The sequence below is a fragment of the Pollicipes pollicipes genome, unplaced genomic scaffold, assembly GCF_011947565.3.
Source record: "Pollicipes pollicipes isolate AB1234 unplaced genomic scaffold, Ppol_2.1 Scaffold_3447;HRSCAF=4054_pilon_pilon_pilon, whole genome shotgun sequence".
Classification (NCBI taxonomy): domain Eukaryota; kingdom Metazoa; phylum Arthropoda; class Thecostraca; order Pollicipedomorpha; family Pollicipedidae; genus Pollicipes; species Pollicipes pollicipes.
In genome coordinates this window covers 31,469,618-31,488,026 of record NW_023596297.1, presented here as the reverse complement: position 1 = coordinate 31,488,026, position 18,409 = coordinate 31,469,618, and the positions used below count along the sequence as shown (strand labels likewise).

At 52.0% G+C, this 18,409-nt stretch overlaps 1 long non-coding RNA gene across 1 annotated transcript in view; it reads left to right on the top strand.

Annotated features, from left to right (window-relative positions):
* Positions 1-2,589: 2,589 nt before the first annotated feature.
* The window catches only part of LOC119092071 (uncharacterized), a 31,930-nt gene continuing 16,110 nt past the window's right edge, over positions 2,590-18,409 (top strand). The window contains exons 1-2 of the long non-coding RNA XR_005093495.1: positions 2,590-2,794; positions 5,250-5,346. This is a non-coding gene — a long non-coding RNA (uncharacterized LOC119092071). The remainder of the gene's footprint in view (positions 2,795-5,249; positions 5,347-18,409) is intronic.

Below are 18,409 nucleotides of genomic sequence, written 5' to 3'. Positions count from 1 at the left end.
TGCGGCACATCCTGGAGATGTGACCCGTTCTGCCGCAGTTGTAGCACGCCCTATCCGCAGCCATGCAGCAGTCAGATCATGCATGCCGGTGCCGCAGTTTCTGCAGACCGGGCGCGCGGAGTCCATTTCTCGTTCGGAGGCGCCCCCACCCGACGCTTGGCGGGGAGGGGTAGGGCTCCGCGACTGGAATCTGACACCGCGCGGAGTCCTAAGGTCCGAAGGGCGGCCGGGGCGCGGTACGCCGACACGGCGTCGGCCTCGCCGCCGACGATCTTCGTGACGTCACGCGTCGCATCCTCCTCGGAGCGGCAGATCTGGATCGCCTGCTGCAATGACAGGAGTGGGACGGCGCACAATCGTTTGGTTGTCGCCGGGGCGCGCAGGCCCACAACTATACGGTCCCTGATCAGGCTGTCACGGCAGGCATCGCAGAATCCGCACTCACGGCTGCGGTCACGGAGGCGGGTGGAGAAGTCATTAAATGACTCGCCCTCCCGCTGGGTGCACGTATTAAATGTGCGCCTCTGAATGACCTCATTGACCTGGCCACAGGCGTAGCCGTTCAGGTAGCAAGAGGACGACGGAGAGGTCTGATCGCTGGGAAGCATGGATGTCGAAGTTGGCCGCGATTGTCAGGACCTCGTCCGAGAGACACGACCGGAGAATCGCCAGCTGCAGGGCTAGCGGCCTGGGCTCAAGTCCGACAACATCGCGTCGTCGTCCCATCTCTGTCGCCACATGCGGCACGTCACTCCGCGGTCACCGGTCAGCTCCAATAGTTCCGGTTTGGCATCTTTTGCCATCGAGTCCTTACATCAGTCGCGTTCCCCGGGGCACGACACTATCCACAGGGTCGTCTATGTCGTCCGACAGGGGAACCAAGGCGGGATCGATTCCCGCTGATCCTGTCGGCTGCGCCATGTTCGAGTCGGTCTCCGCGCAGGTACATACTGGTCGGCGGTCGGCATATATATATATATATATATATATATATATATATATATATATATGTCTGTGTGTGTATATATATATATATATATATATATATATATATATATGTGTATATATATATATATATCCATATTTGGGAACCCATCGTATTGCCCTATATAGCCCTAGCCCTATAAAGAGAGGCCTGCCAGATATGCACATGCATGAAGCTCATTCATTTTCGACAGATCATGTAAAATCATGCGATTTTCAGACTAAGCGTTTCGGAAAGCTTATTATATTAGCTATATATTATATAAAGCTATATCCTTGCTTATTCACGGCTAGCCGGTTGGGTGGTGTAATCAGCTGATGGCTAATGACTAATGCGTAATTTTCGGACCTTCGCAAATAAAATCAGCTGGGCCTACTAGCCGACACATGCCCCCGTGTTAGATACTGTGAGCCCCTGACTGATACAGGGGCCGCAGCCACTGCTTCAGGGAACCAGACCATTACAAATCGTGACACACGGCCTTGCTCCTGCTTAAGAAATGGTTTCCAGGGCTCAGATTGACAAGGAGCCAACTGTTCGGTGTTGGTGGTCTCTCACAGACCTAAATACCCGCACTGTCAGGGACGTCCTCAAACGTTGCATGAGGACTTTTGACTGATATTGCAGGTCCCGACCTACCAATCGCACTTCCTTCATTGACTTAGAGCCGGCCCTTCAGGCCCTTATGCCCTCCAGCCCTCTTAAGCGGCCCACCGGAACCGACGATCATTGCTCGTCGCTTCCGGTGGGTCGCCCGGGTCTCTACGGTTCTCATCGAACATGCACTTGGTCGGCTCGGGGCCCCTCGCAAACCAAACCTCTGTCAGGCGCAGGGCCCTTTAAAGGCCCTCTCACGGGGCCCCTAGGCGCTGCAGGGCCCCGAAAGACATTTTAGGCTCCGACTGATGTAAATCACTGGCTCCGGTTTTGTCTCTGCATGGGAAATAGGCCCTCAGAACCATGCCGACATGGAGCCCATTGTATATCACTGGTACACGGTGTCTGACCGACATGAAGTCTCTTGTCGACTGAGGGGGGGGGGGCTGATCAACGCCCAGGCTCCTCCAGCTCGCATTGGAATGCCTGGCCCTGCGGGCCGAGTCCCATGAATACGACCTCCGGCCGACCTTTCGGACTCTTCGTGTCCTCAAATCGGACACTCAGCTGTTCGTCCCGATGGACCCGAGGGCCCCTCTAAACCTGAGGGAAGGGGGGGGGGGAAGGCGTGCCTCATGTCTCCCCTGCCTGCGCCACTGCATGTGCCCCCTCTGCCCTCCCCCGGAAGAGCCACTAAGCACCCAACAAGATATGAAATGAACTAAAAATAGGGGTTTTATGAGTCGCCTCCGGTATAAAGTGTTAAGACGGACGCCTTTGATACTTATTCGACCTAACGAGCAAAATTTATGCAGTGTGTTTTGTATTCTTGAGACATCATTATGATGGGCTGCGGCAAATTGATTATTGGACCTTAACTGCATTATCCACATAAAAGCGGGAAAAATATTCTTCGGTTATAATATTGCAGCGTTTTAAGGCCACAGATGTTTGTTTTCTCTTCGTGGCACGTGATTGATGTAGAATATGAAAAGCGCGGGCTCGTTGATGGGTGGCGGCTTAGATAGCTCTGGCGGCGCGCGGAAGTCCTTCAGTTGGTGAGGTTGGAGGTAATTTTCTATTTTTTTGTCACGTTTTTCAGTCGCTGTTAAGCGGAAGACTCCATTAAAACGGATGCCTTTGTGGATCAGGTGTATGACACCTGTTTCGCCACATTCGGCTCTCGTGGTATGAGTCTGTAGTCCCGTAAAGGTAAGTCCAGTTCTGTAAAGATAAGACACTGATTTGACACCCATTGCAGCGATGATGAGGGTTGAAGCCAGGGGGGAGGCCTAGTGGCAGTTTCCCACTCAGAGCCATATTTATTTTTCATTTTTCACCTTGATGGTTCCCAGCAGAAGGTAGAAAGGTGTGTATCTGAACTCTGGGCCCTCTCTTTAGATAATTTTGGCTGTGCCCTTGGTGTTGACCATGGATTTTCAGTATTTCCAGGGTACCAGAACCAAATGTTATGCTCTTTATTTGTGACAACTACCACAGAATGCAAGGTTCTTTCAAATTAGTACTTTTTACTTTGAATGTATGGATGAATCCAGCTGCAGGGATGACAAAGCTGGCAGATCTTGAAGTGTTCACCAAACAATAATTAAGTTGTTTGGATGTAAGATGGGCCCAGATGAATCAGTTTTGGTTGTGTTGAAGAGACATTATATTTTTCAGGAAGGAGGCAATTCAGTTTGAAGGGGTGGTCCATATTACATATCAACAATAAATACCCTATAGTGCTTTACTTCTTGATCCTCCAAACTCTTCAACTGCTGGCTTTATTAGTACTGGATAATGATTTTTATAGAATGGTTCATGTCCGTATGCTGAGATGATGATAATGCTACATCAAACTGAATGCTTCAAACATGTAACACAACTGCTCAGGTATTTTTAAGAATGGACTGAAGTGTTCAGTGCATTTGTGTGCATCATCTATGGCCAGTCTCTGCATTTCCATTTGGGTTCTTATTTGCCAACAGGGCAGTAACATGTGAAATAGTGTCATGGCATTTCAAGGTTTGAGATTTCAGGGTTATTAACTGCTATCCAGGCTCTCAACTGCTGTTTGGGAGATCTGCACTATATGCACGCCAGTCAACTCTATAAATACATTGTGTTTTTTACCTGGTAGAGTAAGTTCAGACACCAGAAAATGGAACTGATGGCTACATTCTTCATTAGTGGTTGTGCAGTATCAGTGTCCAGAATTCTGCCAGGTTAGAACTTTGTATTGTGTTGTGAAGTTATGCATGGTAGTGTTGGCACCTGGCTGATATTACATAATAATAATTACATGGCTTGTATATGTCTTCAGATGTTGGAAGCACAAGTTGCTTTCAATGTTTACTCCTGAACATTTTTGTGCAGCTTTGAGGAGAACAGTTGTGTTGCGCTGTTATGCCATATACTGTATAATGATATCTTTGTGCCCTCCATTTAACTTTAATTTGTTCTATCAATCCTAATTTTTATGCATGCATTGGTTAGGCCTCAGCTCAAAACACCCCCACACACTCACTCACAGGAGCCACAATTTACTTTGCATGCTATTAACATTGAAATTTACCTGGCCAAAGGCTGAGAGGAATCCCCATGTCAAAAAATATACAAGTTCTAAGCCATATACCTTTCAAGATCTGTGTTGCCTCTAGTCACAGCCTCCCTCAGTTTCAGGAGCGTGGAGTGCTAGACTAAAAAGTTTTTCTACCTGACTTTGCAGGCATGTGCAGATGTAGTGTTTCAACAGGTATGGTGTTCCTGCAGCGTTGCTATTTGAACAAAATGCTCCCTGCCCCATTCGATAAAACGGGCACGGAAAAATGCCCGCGGTCCAAAAAGGCTGCACCATACGGGTCCGAGGTCTGGCAGAGGTGGGAATGGCGTGGAAATCTTGATGATCTGAATTAGCAGCGACACGAAACCGACAATTTTTTGGCGGAAGAACAGACAACGGTACTGCCACATGTTTGTGTCCGTGCGTGCGTTGCAGCCGGGCCAAAACCACGGGTCGGTCCGTTTTGAGGTCTTTTAAACAAATGACAGATCTGGGCAGCCAGAGCAGGTGGAGGTGCGAAACCAACGACATCATATGGGTACTCTTTCGGCAGACACCATCCAATGTGCACCAGTAGGGGGTCGGCAAGTGGCGAATGCCACCTTTTTCTAAAGCTGTTGTGCTGTAGCCTAAACCGAGTGAAAATGATGCGGAGAACTGCGCAGCCGTGCGCCTAGATCACTGTGACCGGTGTCCGCCTACATGTTCGCGTTTTTATCAATATTTCAGTGAAAGTTCCGAAAACGGAGCTTCATCGTAAGATGCACCGATTTTGTCAACTGGACTTGTCAGGCCTTGGTTTGTCCACAGTCGCCAAATTGCCCAGCACTGAGATGTGTGCATCAGCCCACGCACGTTGCATCAGTGCATCACTGTCTTCAGCACTGGCATGTGAGGAGGGCATCTGTGTGCGCTGACCATACCCGTTTTTTGGATTGTAAAGGTGTCCAGATCAATAAGCCGTGTTTTGGTATCGATGCTGCTTCCTATTCAGGTTCAACACTTAACGAGTGCTGCTGGTCTTCTTATGCTGAACAGGGATCGTGGCTTAGCTTAGGATAGTAGATTAACTTCGGCTTGCTAACGATGCCGCTTTCTTTTCAGGGCCTGGACTTGACTTGTGCTGCTGGTCACCTTATGACACCCAGGTACCGGAAATTGCTTGGCTGGCAGTGAGACATCGCTTTACAGCAGAGACGAGGTAGGTGCACGGTTTCTTTTGAGCTAGACGCTCATGATGTGCTGCGCGGTGTGCTGTAGGGAAATCAGGGTTAACATGCGCATTTAACAATATGTGCTGTGTCGTAGGCGTGTTTGGGGTGCTGTCATATTCTGCCGGTCGATTTCATAACTTTCTTTTGGTGCCCCTTCGGAGGGGTTCACAGTGGGCACAAGTGCAGCCTTTTATGAGCAAGCGATGGAACCATTAACGCTCTCGCCATCAGATGGAACAATTCATGTTCCGCAAGAGGTAATGACAGAACGCGCGTCGTGTAACAAATGACGGACGCTTCATAACACGTACATTAAACCAAACTCGCAATCACGGCTGCAGTTTAGCAAAGTTGTAAAGGGGCGGGGAGCTGGGGCTGCGACCTGGATATAAATGGCTGAAATACCCCAGTGAAGCCAAATCCAACTTCTCAAACATTAGCCCACCCCGCTTCCGAAACTGTAGGAGGGGGGGGGGGGGGGGCAGACGGCAAAGTTAGCAGCACGCCGAAATCCCTTACCGGAAGACGGTACTTGCCGTATGGAAATGACGCTTTTCGCGACTCGTAGGGCGATTCCACAGCTTCAGTGTGCCGTCTCACGACCCTGGCGCCACCTTTATGGGAAGCGTGGTGCCCGCTTGACGGACACCAACTTGTCTTGAGTGCTTGAGGGACACCAGCTGGTCCTGAGCGCTTGACGGACACCAGCTGGTCTTGAGCGGAATTGCACGAGATCTTTTAAATCGAGGTCAAGCGGTGGTCTGGAAGGTCACACAGCTTTGGTTTCGAAAATATTATTTGGGCAGTTCATGAATAATTGGCTCCACTTCGCTTCGTGAGCTCCCCTACGGCAGCTTTTCAAACGTTAGATTCAATGACCAAAGAACTCATTCGCGATGCATCGCACGACACATTGCATAGCACGGCAGGGACAGTCAAAGTATCGTGGGCCAACATTCGCGCAGACTCTCGTTGCGCGCCTGACGTTGCGACACAGCTGTGACGGCGTGAGCGGGGTTTATTACCCCTGGCGGCTGTGTAACGCCGATACATTGCTGTCGAACGGGGTCCCGGAGCGGGTCGCTGACTACAAGAAGGCAAGTAGCGTTGAATGCCGAGTAGGGTTATTTGTGCCCGCATCCGTTACTCACTACATATTATCTTGCGCTCAAGTACGCCATCAAAGTACTTGAGTAAGATGCAGGTCAGCTCGATATAATTCAAAAATACCACGTAAGTACAGGCTAGCACTGATTGGTACAAGAAAAAGTGTCACAAGTATCGTCGCATGAGCTGGGTTACGCGCCGGGCGCGGACATTGGCTTTACTAGCGCTGCCATACGGCCGGTACGAGAAGCTCTGCGAAGCTGTGCGTGGTACGATAAATTGTACAATACAACAGAAACCGCCGATCAATATCACTACATCCTCGCAGTTTCATTAAAGACGTACGTCTTCACACATTTCGAATGTCTGGACTGCTCTGCATATACAACTGTAGATGGGATTTTGATCTTTCACACATTACCGTAATGCAAACAGTCTAGGATTTCATATTGTTGACTGGAATATCCGTCAAACTAGGGAAAAATCTAAAACTGCAGGGCTGATGTATAACAGCGGCATGAATTCTGCGGGTAATGCAGTTGGTTGCAATGAATTTACTGTTATATTGGGTTCGGGATTTCCAGCCTCAAAATACGGCTTTGATCAGAACATTCCTAGATATCGCATTGCTCATTGTCAAATCACGCCGCGCCTGGGCAAGATTTACAGAGTTCTTCTAGACACGGTTGGTTATCCAGCGCCAGCTGGCTAATTTTCCTGTGGCTTTTCGAATTGGCACTACACAAGTATTCCTCGATGGGTTACGTCCCCAATCTTGCATCTAAATAAAAATGATAATATTTTCACAGGGTATGGTTTTTGACCACCACCGTGCTCCATGCACAAGTAATCTATCTTGTTCTTTTCAAGCTATGAGACTGTTGAGATTCATTGCATAGGGGACGGCTTGAGTATGCGGAACTGTGTCTTAAATTCAGGTCAGTGCTCATGCACGTGATCGGCAGTTTGACACGAAATACAGGCAAGCTAAGCTTGCAAGCCAGCCGAAGGTCTACCTACGCCGATGAAAAAGTTTTGCATCACTACAGTCATCAGCAAAACATCATCCTTACCATAGTGGCACAGTTATCCATGGTACCGCATCAGGCAGGAGTGGGCCTTAGTTCCTACCCTTCATCCCCAACCCCAAGGGGGTTTAGGCCTGTATGGAAAGTAATCCCTTCGCGTGCCCATCTTCGCGGGGAAAACTGGGCAAATCCTAAGGGAACAATCTGATTTCGTGCATCTCCGGACAGTTTTGGTATTTATCTGTCCCATCCTCAAATGGTGTTGCGAAGTTGCGCCCCTGACAACAGGTGCACTGCGCGCGATGTTCTAACTTGGGGCGAGAGAGGGCCAAGTGAACATGGCACCCCATTTCATTTACATATAGCCGACGTTTTAGGGTTGCAAAATGTATAACCTTACCAAAATGTGGCACGTGCCGGTGAATCTGCATTGGCCTTTGCTCCAGTTGAGATGTACCATTTGGAGCACACAGATCGTATGGAGCGTAACTACGTATACAATTGGATATGAAGTGAAAGGTGAAGAGGCCAGCAACACATCCACTCATTTTGACAGTTACTTGATAACTTCACATTGTCTTCACAAGTTTTTTTATTTCATCGCGGTGCTGCCCATTGAGCATTAACGTATTATCAACTTCACTTACAAGCGGACAAGTGGTAAATGTACATAGCCACTGATTTACTTGTATGGAAGTCAGCAAAAGATGACGCCATCGCCAGATGATGGTAATTCGCTAAGACCTCCAGCAAAAGATCGCTTACATTCAGATGAATTTTAGCATCGCGATGGCTCGTATCATGACATTACAAAAAAACGACGGAGCGGGCAAGCTCTGTCATGTTCACACCACGCAGTTAGTTCGCCCGACGTATCGGCACCGACATATCAACGCACCGGTCCGGCGCGCTGCTCCCCGGAACAAAGCCATCGAGTACAGCAACCGGTAGCATTGACGGCAGGAATCACGTGTTTCTCGCGCTGAGGTGGCCAGCATGGCACAGGTGCGTCGGCTCCAGCAACTCCGGCAGCGAGTGCCGCCACAGTGACGCACGTCGAGAGTACGGGAGTCTTCGGGAATAGGATGTCCCGAGGATTCATACACGGTGGCAAAGCGGCAAGTGCAGGCGCCAGCTGCTGCTCCTGAACACGACATACTGGCCACTACACTGCTGTCGAACTTAACAAATCTTCCTCCACCTCTTACCACGGTGAAACGGCGCTTCCAAATACGAAAACCAAATGCATTTTAAAAACGTCATTCTGTGTTTTTCCCCTTGGCTTAAACATCCCGCGCACTCAATCACTCGACACATATCGATCAAACAACCACAAAACATCTAACACATCCGTCGGTACACCCACTCAGCTACTCACACATCACTATCACGCCTAACTCGGACATTCACACACTCACGCACTCTAAAATATACACTAGCTCCTACTTCACAGCCCACTTGACGCTCGCCTCAACAACACGGGTCAGCTCCCTGCCGAGGTGCACGTAAGCCGACTGGGCTAGGTGCAGCCCGTCGTCCCCGTACACCTCCGCAGGGAGCCTCGGGGCAGTGCCATCCACGGGGGTGGCTTGCCGACCACGTTGCCGGCTACCCACCCCACGGGGATTACAAACCCCGCAGGGTCCGCATCGTGGGGCACGTTAAGGCCGCGCCTGAGCGCGAGCTCCGTATCTACATACAATGCACCGCTGCTCTTCGCGGCCTCGCGGAAGGCCTCCGCAAGGCCGCGGAAAGCGTCAATGGCGGATTCATCCCCGGACTGCGGCGGAAAGGGCCCCAGAACAATGGGGACCACATTCGGGAGCAGTCCGAGGATGAAAACAACAAAGGCCTGCAGCTGCGCGGCCAAATGCGCCGTTTTCTCAGCGACATTTGGCAGCGCAGCTACAGGTGGCGAGGCCGCACCGGTCTGCTGACGACGACGGCGGGAGGCGGCGTCCTCTTTTTGCACCAGGGCGTTCCCACCAATTGAAATGAGCGCAAACCCTGGGTTTAACCCCCTTAGGTCTGCCGCCGCCTCCCGCATTTCAAACCAGTCGTTGGCCAGCATGCCGGTGCGGCCCCCCTCACGCTGCCCAAACCTTTAAAGGCTTTTAGCCCAATCGAGAGTGCCCCTCACCGCGTCCACAAATGTCTCCCACGATTAAAATTTTGACTCCTCACATGGGAGTCGCCGAACATCAAGATTCGGTGGTCAAATGACACCACATCAGATGTTCGGCGGCTCCCACGCGAGACACCCCCCCCCCCCCCCTGCCCAGCCCGCTGTCCCGACCCCTCTCCCGCCCCCTACCGCCCCATCGGTGCGGTGAGCGGGAGCGACTGGAGCCTGGGGGGGCATCGGGTCGCCAACGCGGCTCTCCTCCGTGGAAAATACGCATCATTGTGATCAAGATAAAAAATGAAGCGTCCCACCTTGCAAGCATCTTCCAAAAACATACTCTGGAGAACCGCAGGACTAATTACGTTTAGAAACAGCACTGCGTAGCGTCTAGCGCCACGCTGCGCTGCGTCTAGTAACAGCACTACAGCGCCACCAAGACATCATAAGCATATGAAATTTAATTATTTCTGACTGCAAATTATATCAACGCTTTGTAGGGAGTCAAAATGTTATTTCTCCCACAGCGTTGGCTGTTTCAAACAGAAATTCTCAGCTCGTTAGAAGTATTTTGAGAATAACTGGTATTACTTATCAAATCGTATGCGTCTGATGTCACCATAAGTGAAAGGTAAAAAAAGATAGCATGCTTCCTTTAATCGAAACGACCGAGCAGGCAGCGTCGTCGTCGACGGATTCGGCGCCCCATTGAAGGCTGGAAAGCTCTTCATAACATTGGCAACGGCGTGGCTTAGCTATAGCGTTGCGACAGAAAACGCTACGAAAATAGCAAGAAGAAAGCGACTACTAGGCTGGGGGCCACATGACAGTTCTTCGAGGCGGATCGAATTCCTATCAATTGAATGCGTGTCACTACCAACGACAAAACAAACACCCAACTGCAGCCCGTGTTGCCATTACAATTATTCCGAATGGCGCAGATGTCTTAGCGATTCCAGTTTTCCGTCAAGCCTGCCACAGGTCTGCTGCTTGTGACATTATGCTTCCCGTTACGCAGTGTTTCGTTCCTCTCTGTTTTCGCCCATGATATGGAATGTTTCTTTTTAGCCGCGATTGATGTCTGTTTTCCACCGTATATCATACCAAATCCGGCGGAAAGGATATCTTTTACGACTTCCGGTCACAAACGGACAGGATGACTGACGCTCGACGAATAAGCTCGGATGACAGGATTACGTTAAGGTCATACAGTGAGTGATACCACGGATAAGCGAGTTACCAAGCAACTACGGATAAGCGAGTTATAAAATTTGAACCCATTTGTGCCACCGCAACTTTACTGGTACATGATAACATAGCAATGTCTGCCGTTTGCAGAAGAGCAGGTTGCAGAGAACATTGCAAGTGCTCCTCCAACGATGGCAACTTAATGTACTAAAACCTGAACACTGGTCATGAGCAGGTACAGGAGCGGAACCACAGTTGAGAAACACCCCCTGCATGTTTTGGATGGCGGCATAGGAATACACGCCCAGCGCAGTGTTGCTCAGGTGCCCTTTTTAGGCGTAGTTGAACACTGAGCAAACGTCGCGTCCTCTTCTCTCAGTTGACGCGAGGCGGCGCATTTCCTCTGGGACGTGTCAATGCGCGACTCTTCGCAGTTGGCTGGCTCCGTACAGGTCATTAATGCTCAGGTGCCGTGTAAAGGCTTTGTAGAACGCTGTGCAAGCATGTATAGTTGGTTGACATGGTGTCATCACATGCTCATGGTGTCATTGGTGCTCAGGAGCCCTTTGAAGGCTTCGCAGAACGCTGAGCAAGCATCTATAGGTGGTTCACATGGTGTCATCGCTGCTCACCCATGTCGTCACTTGGCCAAAGGCAGCGCATTTCACGCGGTTGCCTTTTTTAGGCATCATGATTTACCGAGTAAACCCCACGTCCTTCCCGGAGGCATGACGAGCGCTTGTTGCTCAGGTGCCCTTTTTAAGCTTTGAAGAAACCTGAGAAACGGCCAGAGTTGAGCAGTTGGGAAATACGCCCATTGAAGTCATTCCTCTCGCCACGATCGCATACGAGCGATTCTTCGATAAATTAATACGCGAGCATCCACAGACAGGGGGGAGTGAGCTGCTGCTGTATTTGTGACGTCAACTATTTTGACGTTGCATTTGTAAAACTGCTCATCGTTTCTGATGAAGCACTGGTAATGACCAGAATTCTGAGTAACTCTTTGGTGAAGAATGGCACCAACTAGTTTGCAGGCTCTTGTACCATTAGGCAGACGCATGCCATCAAGTTTACATGTCAAGCTAGCACGTTGCCGTCTCTCATAGTTAGGGCGCTGTACATTCAGCACAATGACTTCAGGTTCAGGACTTATTGCTGTTGAGTGAATTCCTCTTACTTTCAAGCAGGCAGCATTGCCGCAACTCCAACCGTCGATGCGCTGTTGAGAGCAATGGTGTGCCAGACATAAGTCAACAGTGTTTGTCCTGTCATCGCAATACAGCGGCAGCTGGGACTGCGTCCTTTCAGTTACAGAACAGTGGGAGCGGTGTTTACATTGCGCCGTCATGCGTGTTTTGATTTTGCAATGGTGAATATCTGCTCCTCCGTTTGCCAGTATCTGTGCGACGTGAGTTAATGCCTCTGAAGCATCTTGTTGTTGATCACTGCCAAATATGTCGTATTTTTCTGCGAGCTTTCTCTTTAAAGGCTCTGGGTCGTAGTGACCCGTGGCGCTGTAACAAGACCGCAGCAAGTCAATGACTGATGACGCAAAGTCATCATGGCTAGCTCCAGCTTTAATTCTGAGCAGGGGAAGTAACTGTAGTACTACGATAAGGTAAAAGTTGTTGCATTTATTTACATGCCAAGAGGTATCCGTGATTCACAGAGCAGCAGTGTTGCCGAAACGAGTCCAGTCCGAGTCCAGTCCTCTTCGTCGGGTCCACTAACGTCACCCGTGTCAGAAATGCCGTTGCCACCTCGGTTCTCACTGTCTTGCACATCCATGCTGATACCTGTCTGCGTAACATCCATCTGCTCCAATCGATTCAGTGTGTGCTCTGGAGACGCCGTGCGGCCAATGTCGACACACCGACGATGACCTGTGACAACCTGAGTTTGTGCATCGCTGGCGAGCGCAAGACCATCTATAGGGGTGTTGCACAGAGTTGAGGATTCATTTTGTTTCATTCCAAAATAGCGTGGAATAGAAGTTTGCTTTCTTCTCGCACTCACTTTGGCTGATGGTCAAACGAAGCATCAGACTCCTCATTGGTAGTGACAGGTGCAACGTCAGTGGATTATATGACGCGCGCTGGGCCGGGAGCAGGACCAACACGCGCCGATGCCGTGGACGCCACGCCTTCGCCATGGGTGTTACCGAGTGTTCGGCCCCATTCTTTAGATATAACAAATGCCACCTTTGGAACTGTGTTTTTACGAAGATAGGCCGAAGTTTTGTTTCCATGCTTTTTAAGCATACCGTAATGGTGTTTGAACCATTCCGATTTAAACGCAGCTGTGGGCGCATCTTGCGTCCCTATACCTAACTCACTGATGAATACCTCCTTCGCACATCTGTCCTCTGTTGGTTTCAGCTCGTTGAATTTTCCGCCAAATCGGAGAGATGAGATGTCCTTTATGAGTTTACCGGTCCTCTCTTTATCTGATTGAGATCATGAGCAGGGCTATTTCAATCAGCTCGATTATTAATCGACTCTCGACTCCCTCTCTGCCGTGCACGATGTTGCTGGAGCCGCCAGGACCAAACGCAGCAGTGGGGCAGCGGCTGGCAGCATCTGTCGCAGGCGCTCATCGCACAGTAGGGGCACCACGTCGTCGAGGGAGGTCAGTGGTGCCTTTCTCTGACTTGACACCACATCCACCAACATCTGGCGGTGGAGGCGAAGTCGCTCCAGGTCGAGGCCGTAGAAGGTGGGGGTTCCTCCAGGGCGTCCTCTTCCGCCGTGAGGAGCGCTCTCTCGGCCGTGGCCAGGATGGGCTCATGAACCGACTGCTGATGGAGTCAACCAACCAGTCGACGGCTTCGAAGTACACCTGGCGATAGCGGTCTTTGGGACAGGCATACTGGTGCGGCCCGGTGCCCTCGTGCAGTCGCCGAGGTGGTCGCATGGGGCGTCGCAGTCTGGAACAGCCCACTCCTAGGTGCTCCACGTCGGACGTCAGCTCCGCCCAAAGGCGTTCGAAGCGGTCACGCAGGGACAGGACGACATCCCTGACAGCACGTGCGATCCCCAGGTTGGCAGACACCGACTGCGCCTGTCCCTGCGTAGTGCGCATGGCGGGTGTGATCGCCTGGAGCAGCAGCAGAGCCACGCGCAGGCCAAAGAAAATTCAAAGTCTCTGAGGGCTCTGCCAAGGCCGCTAGCAGTGGCTGACACTTCCGGACGCACCTAAGCATCGTCCGCGAGCTCACCAAGGCTAGTCACCAGGGGCCCGCACTGCTTGACCACGGAGGTCAGGCACGCCTCGCTGCAGGTCCATCGGGTGGGGCACAGCGGACGCAGACACGTCTGGGCTCCGGCGCGCCCTAGCGCCACCGCCCTCGTAGGCGAATCGCGGTAAAAAGAAAGCAGTAGACCGACCTCCTGGATGGCGTCCCGGACCTCGCGCACGCCGTTCAGTGCCTCCTGGCAGACCACGCGTGGGCAGCGGGCCGTGCAGTGGACGAACACTGCGCGCGGCCCCACCGCCTTCACTCTGGTCTGCACGCCTGGGAAAGCGCCGGCATGTTGGCAGCGCCGTCCTAACACCGGCCACGATTTCGGTCCGTCGGGAGCTGAAGGCATGTGAGGACATCCTGGATGAGACGAAACAGTGCGTCGGCCGTGGTGGAGTCAACCTGATACAGTCCAATGAACGTCTCCCCGACGTCCAGCGCCTCTTTGACAAAGCGAAGGTAGATGGCCATGCGCTCGCCCTATCGCCGTCTGCCGTTTCGTCCACCGCGATGGCGAAGGTTTGTGCTGCACTTACCTGGTCCACCACCGTCCTGATCATGGCATGGGCCAGCTGCCGCTGCACTTCCGCCAGTGCCTCTGGGCTGGTGAAGTGCATCCGGCTCTCCTTGCGCCGGGCGAGCCACCGCTTCAGTACGGGGTCGTGCTGCGCCACGGTCGTCAAAAACTGAACTGGGCGAGCCACCCCTTCAGTACGGGATCGTGCTGCGCCACGGGCGTCAAAAACTGGATGACGTGTCCGGCCTCCTCGTCCCTGCGGGGCAGGGCCAAGCCCGCCTCGCAGGTCCATCGGGTGGGGCACAGCGGACGCAGACACGTCTGGGCTCCGGCGCGCCCTAGCGCCACCGCCCTCGTAGGCGAATCGCGGTAAAAAGAAAGCAGTAGACCGACCTCCTGGATGGCGTCCCGGACCTCGCGCACGCCGTTCAGTGCCTCCTGGCAGACCACGCGTGGGCAGCGGGCCGTGCAGTGGACGAACACTGCGCGCGGCCCCACCGCCTTCACTCTGGTCTGCACGCCTGGGAAAGCGCCGGCATGTTGGCAGCGCCGTCCTAACACCGGCCACGATTTCGGTCCGTCGGGAGCTGAAGGCATGTGAGGACATCCTGGATGAGACGAAACAGTGCGTCGGCCGTGGTGGAGTCAACCTGGTACAGTCCAATGAACGTCTCCCCGACGTCCAGCGCCTCTTTGACAAAGCGAAGGTAGATGGCCATGCGCTCGCCCTATCGCCGTCTGCCGTTTCGTCCACCGCGATGGCGAAGGTTTGTGCTGCACTTACCTGGTCCACCACCGTCCTGATCATGGCATGGGCCAGCTGCCGCTGCACTTCCGCCAGTGCCTCTGGGCTGGTGAAGTGCATCCGGCTCTCCTTGCGCCGGGCGAGCCACCGCTTCAGTACGGGGTCGTGCTGCGCCACGGTCGTCAAAAACTGAACTGGGCGAGCCACCCCTTCAGTACGGGATCGTGCTGCGCCACGGGCGTCAAAAACTGGATGACGTGTCCGGCCTCCTCGTCCCTGCGGGGCAGGGCCAAGCCCTGCTTTGAGCAGTAAATGACAGCGTCATGTACCTGTCACGGAACGTGCCGCGCTTCCTCTGGCTCCTTCGCCTTGCCGACGCCGGCGAGCGCTGCCACACCACTTGGTCCGCTGGCGGTGGCCAGACTTTGTACTGCCAGTTGGTGGCAGGCGCTGGCTTCGTGGGCTCGAACGCGTTCCAGCGCCAGCTTCCACGCACTAAATCCTCGAGCTGTGAAGACGGCGCCACGCTTTGTGGCGCTCCCCAGAAGCCCCTGACTCGGCTGCGACGCACGTTTGGCAGAGGACGCCCCCCAAATGTGCGTCGTACTCCAGCCAGGGGTAACGGCACCACCACTCGGGTTGAAAGGTGCGCCGGTGTTGGGACAGTGCTGGGGCGTCGGCAGGCGTCTCGGCGCGGTCAGCGGTGGGATCAGGTGACTCGGCTCGATCGCAGAAACATCAGGGGGTTAGGAAGAATGTGATGCTCCGATTAAAACCAGAGATGCACTGTACAGCTAATACCAGAGGGTTGAGCCTTATGCATACCAAGGCGAGCCTGTCTGTCTGTGTAATACAAAAATGCACGAACTACATAGGCCCGTGGATTCTTATGTTGCTTAAAAAACGGACTTTCTGGTGTTTTCACACCTCAACGGACTTTCTTTTTTTGTTCGAGCATGAGCGTTTATTCACCAAGCATGGCGTCAGATCACAAAACAGTGACGAACGACGCGGTGAGGTCTTTCGAGCAAATTAATTCGGACAGCAGGAGACAGAACCCGAGTGTTTAATTCATACAACATAAATCTGCTGAATCTGCCTCGAGCGACCGCTAGTACTTCTAAGATGCAGTCAGCAGACATTAACAATTTGTGAAGTTCCTTAGCTTAAAGCCATCGAAGTCATCCCGAGAAGATGGCGTGAGTGTTACAAGGTGGCAAAACATTCCTTTCGTACTTCAGTCACGCCCTCTTAACGAAGCAAATGATAGGCCGACCACTGGATTCGTCCAAGCTACGTGGAAGTGCGCCCTTATCATATCCACGCCAGTGAGGACGGCAGCCAGCAGCAGCCCTACCGATGCGCGCACCATTTCCGTTTCACTTAGCATGGCTATTGTTGAGCGACCCGTACAGAGAAAGCTGATCCCCCACTGGGAGACATATTGACCATTGACTTCTACGCAAGATGGATCCCAAAATCATCGCTCCACCGAGACAGTCCTCAGCTCCATGTCTGATCGTGTCCTTCATGCCACGGACAACGGTAATATTTCGATTTAACTTTTCCGGGATACTTCAAAGTATCTAGATGCCCCGCATCGTCAGAGCTTTTTGCTTACAAACTCACGAGTGTACGATCGTGATAACAAGTGGTTGTCTGTCTTTTTGGCTGGTGAATCCACTGGTGCCCGTGTACTGTGAAGGGGGTTCCAACATTTCGCCTCCGCCGAAATATAAAATATAAAGATAATTAAAGGGGAAGCCTCGACTGTATATTGCACATGCTGTTCGCGAACGACATAGTACCATCGCACCCGACGGCGTCACCACTGCTTACTTTTTTGTTACATGTAAAAAAGGGTTTGGCACACATGGCTATCATTGGGACAGTTTAGACCCTTAGACCACTAGCTTAGACCTCTAGACCGATAGTTTTTCAACGACAGGACGAAGACCAACATAATCATCATCATCATTGTAATGTATGTACTTACCACGCCAGCAATGTCGGGAGAGCTTCCTTCTATCCTTCCTACTATCATGAGAGCTTTTGTGAATTGTAATGAAAGATACCGAGATGGTAGAAAATGAATAATGCAAGATCGCCGTCCCAAACACCAGACCCTCTTTATCTGGCCAGTTGAACATGCACTCGCATCTCGATCGTTCTCCGCCACGCCCGTCACGTCACGTTTTGTCTGCCAAAAACATCGTGCAAGAACTGGTGCTTTCTTTTGTCCTAAATTGCATGGGGGTTTTCGGGGAGTGCTGCGTCTCTGTCGATCCACCGAGTACAGAAAACTATTGACTGTTGCGCCAGAATTGCGAGCGGTCGGAGGTGTCGCGGTTACACCCCTGATGATGTCGACCCACTCGGTTGCATGCGGGCGTTGGCACTTGTAGAATACTATTCCGTGTGCGCCGTCCATCGTACAACACGACAGATAAACCCCGGCCATTAGCGACTCCGCTGGACGTCATTCAGAGCTCACACGACCACAAAATGCGAAACCTCATAGCGCCGCTCGCGCCCGAGCCGGCATTAGCGTGCGCCGACTGAGCAGGGGGAGGGCGCAATGTTGAATTATTTCAATATCGACCCGCATGGTACGTCACTTTACCCTACTCTCTAGAAAATAGTCATGCTTTCTTGGTGACACTGGAGTGGCTCCTTACTTCTTAGTCAACTGGCATGCGACATGTTACCTGTGGTCATGACCAGAGCTCTCCCATCATTGATTTATCTAGATACGAACGCTTGAGGTGAAAACCATCCGCGCTATGAGCCCTTGGTGGTTACACATCTGTTTTTGTATCTGTATTGGGTTATTCGAGCACGGTCCCGGACTGTTGGAATGTTGCCAACAGCTGCAATAGGCTGACATATAACGGCATCAACACAGACCACCGGTAACTTTTCCCGCTGAGCCTGCCGTGTTGGATCGGTTGGGCGAAGTAGTAGCTATCACCCTGCCGCCGCGAGGTCATGCCCCTGACAACGCGACGTCGCCATCGTTGACGTCATGACTGCAAGTTAAGTAATGAAACTGACAGGTCACACCACCAGCCTGGTTCTCTTGGCACTCCGCTCTTTACA